Raw genomic sequence first — 7,902 nt, 5'->3', positions numbered from 1 at the left:
CATCTTTACCCTTTTTATCTCTTTTATACTTTCTGCAATCCTTTTGCATATGCCCAGGCTTGTGACAATAATAGCACTTAAAACCCTTCCTTCACTGAGATCTTCCTCTTGACTTCCATTTGCCTTTTTTATTGCTGGATTCTCTATCTTGCTTGCTGTGAGAGAACCTGTTTGGACTTCTCCCTCGACTTTCTATAACAAGTGCATGGACTCAGAAGTGTTTGTGCCTTTCCTCCTCTTCTCTTCATTGAGGATACAATCCTTCACTGTTTTCAAAGTGATCTTCCCATTCGGAGTAGAATTGCTAAGTGACACCACCAAAGTCTCCCAACTATCCGGCAATGAACTCAGTAGGATTAGTGCTTGCATTTCATCAGCTAACTCCAGATTCATCAATGACAACTGATTCAAGAACCCTTGGAATACATTTATATGCACTGAAGCATCTTCACCATCTCTATACTTCAAATTCACAAGGTCTCTAATTACAAAAACCTTGTTTTGTGCACTCTCCTTAGCAAATGTTTCTTCCAACATCTTCCAAACTGTATAGCAGTCATGTTCTTGAGAAATATGATTAATGGACTTAGAAGATACCCATTTTCTAACATTAGCAGTAGCCTTTCTATTTAGTCCATTCCATTTTGCATCATCCATATCATCAGGCTTTATTCCTTTACATTCAATCGGTAAAGCCAAATCATTGCAATATAAGTGATCCTCCATCATTGTTTTCCATAAAAAATAATTTAATGGGTTTACAATCATTCTTCCTCAGATTCAACTAAGGGATACAACATATATATTATCAAGAACAACTTATTCTAGGATTACAACAAGATTAAAGGAGAATTATTTGAGAAAAACTCACAAAACTGATAGTCCTGTTTTCTGTCAAAACGGTCAGCTTCCACACCACCAATCTTCGATCCGACCGTCCAGAATGAAGATCAACGTGTCTAGAAGCTGCTGTCAAAATCTCAACCCGATCCAACAGTGAACAAGCTGGAAATCGAAGAAAGAGCACAGACTGCTCTACTGCCTCTTCTTCTCTTTTTCTCTCTTAATTTTCTTCTCATCTCTTCTAATTTAAATCTTACGCTACAGTATCCGAACCACTTAATTTTAAAGTGGTCAATTGCCTTTCTTCTCAATAAATATAGTAATCCTACCATCAAATGGTATGAAACCATACATAACAGAAACCAGGGTGGCCATAAATCAAAACAACATGGTATGCCAGAAACCAAAAATGATCGAAGTTGATACAATTCGATGGCAGGATGATACCGCGGAGGCGATCGAGTGCTTGCAGTTATATTATTCCTTCTCTCTTCCAGCTTTATTGACCTGACGCGAGAGATGATGCAAGCAAGCAATGTGTGAATGGCAACGGCGAGATTTCCTTTCGCATTTAAAGATAGTAGACTTAATTACCAATCACCTTCTATAAAACGGTGAGCGACCTTCAAATTGAAGTTGATCTTATGCCAACCACGTGTCCCCAAGCTTTCTCAAGTTGTTCTTGCATTATTGAATCAGGTCTGTACATCCGGTTGTTTCTTAATTTGGACACTTAAGAAAAGGAGTACCAGTACGAGCAGAGCAAGTGGGGTGGGCTAGGTGGGGCAAATGAAGGGCACGGGTGGAGTTAGTGGTCCTTGCAGTTTTAAACACTCAAGACCAACAATGACTTATTTCCATTAATCATCTTTTCGACTTCTCTTTATTGTTTTTATAGCTCCTTCTTCTAGGTTCATGTGGCTGTGTAGGATGTTTTTCATTGCCTGGGAATTGAGAAAGAGAAAGGATCGGAAGTCGCGGGGACGTAAATCAGTGCATGCTTTTGTAAGAACAAGAGCGGAGAGGGTATTAGGTGTCTTCTAGAAGGGCACGTGGCATTTCCAGTCTCTCCCTCTCCACCATTTGTTAATTTATAAGAAACCCATTTCAATTGTGATTAAAAAAAGGTTACGCAATAAATAAGATATATTTATTAATTATACTTTATAAAATAAAATTATTTTTATTTAATAAAAATATCTCAAAATAGATAAGATATATTTTTTAAAAAATATTTTAAAAAATTTCATTTATATTTTTATATAAGATCGATAATTAAATTAGATTAGATTAAAGGGAATACATTATGACCCATCCCAACAAAAAAGAATAAAGAATGTGATCTTTAAATATAAGATTTTGATGGATGCATGTAGTTTTAAGGAATCTCAGTATTCGATTTCAACAATAAAAAAGGAGTGCTTGTCAATTATTATACTATCATATCCTCAAAAAGTAAAAATAAAAAACGAATGGGGTTAGGGGGTCGTGTTTGCACTCAGGGACTGGATAGAGGTAGGATTAAAAAATCTAAGGGTAAAATCATCAGAACCTCCTCGAGGTTTGACCTAATTAACACTTTCATCTCTCTTGTTTCTTAATCAAAACACTGTTCTCCTTGACCTTTACAATCAGTTAGCCAGTCATCATTTAAGGATTGATGTGCTAGATTTTACGTCAAAACAATATGATATTGTGCTTCTTGAAAAAACCGTAGGCTTTCACTCCACATATATATATATATATATATATAAAAAATCCACATTGAGTATACATTTTAGGATATTTTGCCATGCGGCCCGTGCCATTTACATATCGATATGTTAACTGATTAATTTTCCGTCTAGAGAGCTAAGCGTTTGTTTTGAAAAGCAGGCATGTAACTATTGAGTTCACCAAACTTTAAAGAGGATTCGATAATTTACCCTAAATATATCTCACTGTTCTTGTAACTGTTCTAATTTTCAATTGAAATATTCATTTTTATTTCTACTTAGAATTATCTGTTAATTATTCTCGAGATGTATAGATTTTGTATACAGAAATGAAGTTTTTTTCTGTTTAGATTTTGAAGCCAATTATTTCTCATAACTTTCCTTTAAATTAAGTTGGCATTATATATAGAATGAGCATGTGAGAATCAAAGGAAAAACAAGTATTTCGTTTAGAAGGGAAAGAAGTTTGTATCCATATGCACATGGTTGAAAAAAGAAAGGCAACTTCAAAGACATTCTATTTGCACCTATTATTGGACTTGAGATAAATCGAAATTAATTAAGTACTGCTAGAGTCTTCATAGTTCATTAAAAAATGCAAGGTTAGTCACGTGATATGATTCTAGAAAGTAAAAGGAATATTTCTCTGTGCATTCCCAAGTTATCTTGTGTGCGACAGTCGGTAGAACTCTTCCAATCTCGAAAAAGTTACGCTGCAGTGTCCACTCACTGAAAACAATATGGCTTAAAACGCGTTTAAGCGTGCGAGCTGGTTTCAGACAAAATATTCGCAGCTGTCCAGATTTGTAAGTATTAGGCAAGGTTTGACAATGCTTGTTTCCTTTTGATGAAGATACATTAACCTTGATCCCTTACAGAAACTAAATGGAAAAGGAGCTTAATCAAACAATAGGTTTTTGTAATGATTGTTTTATTTAATTTTTTTTTGTGTGTGTGTGTTATAAAAGGATATGTATTTTCAAAATATGATCAATTGAATACCTATATTAGATTTCATATAAAATTAAAAACAAATTGAACGGAAAAAATTGGTCTCGTGGTCTTAGGTATCTCATGGGTTATTTCTCAAATTCATGTACTTAACAGCTGGTTTTTTCTATTTCAGTGTCTAAATATATTTTTTTACTTGAAGGTCTTGTGCTGTTAAATATGTTACATAATTTTTACTCTAAAATAATTACAAGTGCAGAATCTATACTAATTAATAATAGAACATTTCAACTTAAAAATATAAATTGAGTTTTGTGAGTTTCTTATTTGGTAACTTTGCTGCTAAATAATTTGCGTTTTTTATAGCTGTTATAATTCGAAAAGCTCAATAATAAGTTTATTTCTAGCCTGACATGATAATATATTTCCAATTAATTAACCATTTGTTCTGCTGCATAACAAACAATAATATTCCAAGTACAGTGCAGCACGACAGCACTACTCAACCGGGACGAAACAATCTCTCTAATTAAGGTTTACCGTAGAAATTAGAGTACTTAGAAAATAACGTAAATGCTAAAAATAAAAATGTTTTAATTCATGGCTCCTGCATGCCAAAAATATGAAACCAATGACAAATACAATTTCTAGAAAATCCCAGCTATGGCCGAGAGCTCATCTTTTATGGCAAGCCAAACAGTAATAAAGAAACAGTTTGTTGCCGGCCACTATAATGCCACGCAGGTCAGTTTGGATAGAAAGATCGGTACTGAGCAACTTGCATTATTACTCTGAGCGTGCTTTCCACTATCGATCCATCTTAATTTGGAAGAGCCAGGAAAAAAAAAAAAAAAGTGGCTTTGGAATATATGAAAGGAACAGATATATCAGAATGGTTGCTGGTCACAGTATACTGTATACCCACTCCGTTCCTGGCTTCATAATTTGATTTTTGACTCGTATTATACTAATTTATTTCAGACAGATAGTTCATGCAAACTGTGACCTTCTTCTTCTTCTTTTTTTAAGGTAATAGAAAGCATGAAAACACCTAATACATACAAGAGAACTAGAATAATAAACGTGACCTAAATGAAGATAAATAGATTTCCACGCACAATTTACTCTAGTTAGTGTGCCTCAATACGGTGCATACACGCGTTGCCACATGCAGCACCTAGTAATCAGTCTATAACCATGCCGTACCCATGCAGAACCCACAGACTGTTCAACTTTTTTAATTACGAACAGTGCTCTCTATTTCTTTTGAATCTTTGATCGCTCACTCACCACGGCGCCGGCGCTCCCACAAAATGCTCTCGACACACACTGTTTTCTTTTGCTTTTTGACACGCAAATAAAAGACTTTACCGACCCTAAAGTCCTAGATCAATTTGGACAGAAATCCTATTCAGACAGACTGCATTATATCCTTCATTTACAAGCACTACTGATCGTATGTCGACTTCAATTCCTTGTATCTATCATAGCTTCATTTAATTTCTAGCACAACTTCAATGGATTTCTGGATTCTGCATGATGTTAACATTGGTTTTTTTTTGTTATTATTTGAAGTCTGAGTTATTAGAGAAGAACTACATCTGCTTTAGCTGCAAGAGCACTCAAGCCTAAATGATATAACATTATGTATTAGGTGTTTGGTTTCCAAGAAATGTGAGAATATTTCCGAGGAGTAAGTGAAGGGTCATGTCAAGCTTTTCAATAGCACAGTAATGGAAGGACTTGATCGTAACTTTCTATAACAAAGACATAGTAGTGGTCCTCTCACTGGGACGGATTCTCGCTAGTCCATTTCACCTAGGCTCTTTTTGGTGCCTAATATTCCTGTTCCGAGGTGAATGTGCATAGGACAAGAAAACCAGACAAAAGTTGTAGAGCGTTTTTATGATCAGAGGCGGAACAGATAAAGCAGCTGAACACAATGCACATGCACTTTGTAAAGGGTTAAAAATGGCCTGTGTTTGAGGCTGAAACGGAAGCATTTACTCATTCGATTCGATATTTTCTCACGCCTTTTAAAAAGAAGAGAGGCCAGTTTTTTAGCAAAAGCGCATCCAATAGAAAAGGAAAATTGGTCTTGGAAAATAAAGCATAAAATTTGTTCTAGAAAACACAATAAAGAAGCTTGAGAGTTGAGATCATCATCAGTGGACTGTCTTGAGATTTCATTGATTATGGTTTAGTGTTCTATATATGCTTGTCTACGTGTTGGAGTTTCTTTTCAATGTAGCAAGGTAGAAGAAAAAAGAAGAATAATAACATATTTCAAAACTTAATTAGAAAAATTAGACAGTTTAGCAAACCGCAGATGTTATATTTTACTTTTATTAAAAAAATAGCAGAGGCAAATTTTGCCTTGAGATTTGATTGATTTTGGCTTGGTGTTCTATATATATATATGTTAAAGTTTTTTTTCAAAGCAGGAAAAAAAAAGTTTCAAAACTTATTTAGAAAAATAACATAATTTAGTGAATTGGAAATATCGTATGTAATTTTTAAAAAAATCAACTCGTAAAGGAAATTTTAAAAGCTATTTTAAAATTTAAATATTTTAATTTAAATCAAACTTTTTTTATAGAAGAATAAGTGTTTATACAAGAATAAATGTTATATTCTTATACAAACTCTATTTTTATGCGAGAGTTCTGTTTTTTATGTAAGATTAAAGGAGTTTGATATAAGATAGGATTAAAAATGTTTTAGAAGAAGAAAATATATTATATATTCTTGTCCTTAATTAGAACTGAGTTCAATTTATTTTAACTGAAATATTTAAATTTTAAAATTGTCCCAGACAATTTTTTGTATATTTATGATTTGCTAAACTATAGTATGTTTCTAAATAAAGTTTTAACTCTGTTTTTTTTCCCCTCCTGTGCTACTTTGAAAAAAAACTCCATGTTTGTGGCATCAATTTCTTCGTTGAGTCTCCATCTCTGACGGCAAAAGTAGAATATGAGAACAGGAATTTTAACGAAATGCCATCAGGGCTGGACCTGTTTATGTTGATTTTAACCATTCAAGGATATTTGTGGCCATGAGTCTCCATCTCTGCAAATATATTTGCATGCTCTTTGGACCACGATATATCTTTCTGGGTTTTTTGGGACTCGACCAAGAGCATGCATGAATCGAATTGTACGTCAATGGGGTGGGTGGATAACTAAATAATTTGTTAGGAAATTAAAAATTAAAAGAATTAGAAAAATAAATGCAACTAATTTTTTTTTATTTTGTTTTTCAATATTAAATATTAAATCAATAACTAAAAACAATAATAGAAATAATTAGAAATAAAAATAAATATATAAAAGAACAAGGATTTAGAAAAAATCTAGGGTTGTAGCATGTGATAGCGCTATCCCTAAATAAAAAACACTTTATTTGTACAAGGATAATTTTATATATAATAATGATTTCTCTTCAAGATTCAATAATTCGTTCAAATTTTTTAATGTTGTAAAAAAATTTCAAAATTTTTAAACATTATTTTTGTTTACTAGAGTCAATAAAGTATAAGAAATGAAGTGTAATAAAACTTAAAAGAAATACATAAAAAAAAGTTCTTAAATTATGTTTAGAGATACGTGACAAATTAAGTAAAATGAAAGTATTTTTATAGAGATAAAATAGCCTAGACACGTGTGTGTACAAAGGTATAGTTATTAAATATATTTAAAACAATTAAATATAATAAATTATTTTAATCTAATGATTAAGTCAGTAAAATTTGCTAATCACTAAAAACAAATATGATTAATTATAATTTTCAATCTTTATCCTAATCTAATTGTACAGGGTAATTAGTTATTACATAATCACCACAATGTATTCCAATGCATTTGCATTGCCTTCTGAAATAGTATCTCGCGTTCTCACCTCTGGTTACTGTATAAATTCCCAGATCTGGGTTATTTTTACTCTATTCGAGCATCATTTGATTACATAATCTTAGATAGAAAAGGGGAAAAAAGTGCATACTTTTTTTTGTTCAAGTTGTTATCGGAATGCCAATTTATTTCCCTGGGCATGACTATAATCCAGCTTATGCCTTAGAGAGAAACCAAAAGACTGGACTTCATGCTTCCAGCCCAACTCTGCGTCCATAACAGTCCCGTGACGATGATCCTTGCTAACTATACAAACCGATTAATGTTGAGCCCTCATGTACTATTTTGACGATTGCAAACCTTGTGTTTTGCTCTTACAATTTGATTGAGCGTGCCTGGGTTTTTAAAGCAAGTTGACTGGGACCGCAGCATAAACAAAGCCATGGATTACCATGCTATGGCCCAATCTCAGGATAAAATCAAGAAGTCTAGAACTCAAGCCCAAGACCAAGTTATCTCTCTAGTCAAAGCCCAAAGCCTCC

The sequence above is a fragment of the Populus euphratica genome, unplaced genomic scaffold (genome assembly GCF_000495115.2).
Source record: "Populus euphratica unplaced genomic scaffold, PopEup_1.0 scaffold5.1, whole genome shotgun sequence".
Classification (NCBI taxonomy): domain Eukaryota; kingdom Viridiplantae; phylum Streptophyta; class Magnoliopsida; order Malpighiales; family Salicaceae; genus Populus; species Populus euphratica.
This window is presented reverse-complemented; position numbering follows the sequence as displayed.